This window comes from Coturnix japonica, unplaced genomic scaffold (assembly GCF_001577835.2).
Source record: "Coturnix japonica isolate 7356 unplaced genomic scaffold, Coturnix japonica 2.1 chrUnrandom879, whole genome shotgun sequence".
Lineage (NCBI taxonomy): Eukaryota > Metazoa > Chordata > Aves > Galliformes > Phasianidae > Coturnix > Coturnix japonica.
Window position 1 is genome coordinate 1 of NW_015440233.1, and position 2,812 is coordinate 2,812.

The window sequence follows — 2,812 nt, forward strand, 5'->3', positions numbered from 1 at the left end:
GAGGGGGGAGGCTATGGGGGTGGGGGGGGGAATGGGACCTATAGGGTTCCCTATGGGAATCCTATGGGGAACTATGGGGAATATAGAGCGATGGGGTTGAATAGGGCCAGCTATGGGGACACTATTGGGGACACTATGGAACCCTATGGGGACCTATGGGGGACGGGGGGGAATGGGGACCCTATGGGGGATCTATGGGGACCTATGGGGTCCTCTGGGGGCTGTGGGGAACTTTGGGAATGGGGGGGGTGGATTGGGGACCTATGGGGATCTATGGGGACTTATGGGGATAGTAGGGGAGGGGGGTGAATGGGGATCTATTTGGTCCCTATGGGGATGGGGAACCTATGGGGACCTTATGGGGACGTTGGGGACCTATGGGGACCCTATGGAGACCCTATGGGGATGGGGACCCTAATGGGGAATACAAGAGGAGGGGGGTTGTGGGACTTATGGGGAGCCACAGCGGGGTGCAGTGCATCAAGGTGAGGGGGGATATAGGGGATCATATGGGGGATTGGGGATCCTATGGTGTGGGTCAGAAGCGGGGGGGGGCGCATGGCGTGGCATGCATCAGGGGGGGGGGGTAGGGACAACTATGGGGGGATATGGGGGGATATGGGGAACTATGGGGGCCCTATGGCCTATGGGGACACTAAATATATGGGGACATTATGGGGGCTCTATGGGATCCTACGGGGATCCTATGGGGACATGGGGGGTTATGGGGAAGGGGGGACTGTATGCGGGCCCTATGGAGATGAGGGGGGAATAAGGACCCTATGGGGACCCTATGGGGATGGGGTCTGAGTGGGGACCCTATGGGGACATGGGGGGCTATGGGGAAGGGGGGACCCTATGGGGGAGGGTGGGGGAATGGGGACCCTATGGGACCTTATGGGGACACTATGGGGTGCTATGGGGATACTATGGGGAGCCTATGGGGGGCTATGGGGACCCTATGGGACCCTATGGGGACACTATGGGGAGCCACAGCGGGGTGCAGTGCATCAAGGTGAGGGGGGGGTATGGGACCCTATGGGGACCCTATGGGAGCTATAGGGGACTCCGAGCTTAGTGGGGACCCCATTGTGCTCCATAAGTTCCCATGGGGACCCCATAGAGATGGGACCCCATAGAAAGGGGACCCCATAGAAAGATGACAAGGGGGGGGGACCCCAATGTGCCCCGTAAGTCCCCATGGGGACCCCATGGAGGGGGAACCCCATAGAGGGGGGACCCCATAGAGAGGGGACCCCATAATGGAGGGACCCCATAGAGATGGGACCCCATAGAGATGGGACCCCATAGAGAGGTGATAACGGGGGGGGGGACCCCATTGAGCCCCATAAGTCCCTGTGGGGGGGTGAGGGGGGTCTCAGAGCTTAGTGGGGGGACCCCAATGTGCCCCATAAGTCCCCATGGGGACCCCATAGAGATGGGACCCCATAGATAGGGGACCCCATAGAAAGGGGACCCCATAGAGGGGGAACACCATAGAAAGGGGACCCATAGAGGGGTGACCCCATAGAGATGGGACCCCATAGAGAGGGGACCCCATAGAGAGGGGACCCCATAGAAAGGGGAACCCATAGAGAGGGGACCCCATGGAGAGGGGACCCCATAGAGAGGAGACCCCATAGTGGAGGGACCCCATAGAGATGGGACCCCATAGAGAGGTGATAACGGGGGGGGACCCCATTGTGCCCCATAAGTCCCCATGGGGGGGGTCCCCATTGAGCCCCGTAAGTCCCCATGGGGGGGACCCCATTGAGCCCCATAAGTCCCCATGGTGGGAGGGACCCCATTAAGCCCCATAAGTCCCCATGGGAGGGTGTGGGGGGTCTCAGAGCTTAGTGGGGGGACCCCAATGTGCCCCATAAGTCCCCATGGGGACCCCATAGAGATGGGAACCCATAGAGAGGGGACCCCATAGAGATGGGACCCCATAGAGTGGAGACCCCAATGTGCCCCATAGAAAGGGGACCCCATAGAAAGGTGACAAGGGGGGGAACCCCAATGTGCCCCGTAAGTTCCTGTGGGGGGGGGGGAGACCCCATTGAGCCCCATAAGTCCCCATGGTGGGGGGGACCCCATTGAGCCCCATAAGTCCCCATGGTGGGGGGGACCCCATTGTGCCCCATAAGTCCCCATGGGGGGATTGGGGGGGGTCTCAGAGCTGAGTGGGGACCCCATTGTGCCCCATAAATCCCCATGGGGGGGGTGGGGGTGTCCCATCAGGTGACAATGGGGTTGTGCCACGTCTACTTATGGGGCAGCCATGCGGGCCGTGCCCCATAGGGAGGGGGATGGGGTGGACAGGATGTCCTGTTCACGCACCCATGGGTGCCAGCCATCCGGAACACTGACACCCCCCCCCGCTATGGGGCAGCTCCGTCCCCATAGTGAATCCAGCCCTATAGGGTGCCCCCCCAACCCCCACCCCACACATTGTCCTCTTCCTCCTCCCCCCACACCCCACTGAGTCAATATTGACTCAGGGCTGGGACGGCAAAGGGTGGCACTGAGGGTGGCAATGGGGGGGGGAACAGCCCTATAGCGACACAATAGGAACCCTAATGGGAAACCTAATGGCACCCCAGTGGGTAGGAGTGGGCACCCCAATAGGAATCCCAATGGCACCCCAATAGGTGTCTGAGTGGGCACCCCAATGGGAATCCTAATGGGAATCCCAATGGCACCCCAATGGGTATCAGAGTGGGCACCCTAATGGGTATCTGAGTGGGCACCCCAATGGGGATCCTAGGGGGCATCCCAATGGGCACCCAATGGGTATCTGAGTGGGCACCCA

At 60.7% G+C, this 2,812-nt stretch overlaps 1 protein-coding gene across 1 annotated transcript in view; it reads right to left on the reverse strand.

The window, feature by feature from the left end:
* Window positions 1–2,175: 2,175 nt before the first annotated feature.
* Window positions 2,176–2,812, reverse strand: part of LOC116652716 — a 6,957-nt gene continuing 6,320 nt past the window's right edge. Inside the window, exon 3 of the mRNA XM_032441945.1 lies at window positions 2,176–2,680. The gene's annotated coding sequence lies outside the window, so the exon portion shown is untranslated. The remainder of the gene's footprint in view (window positions 2,681–2,812) is intronic.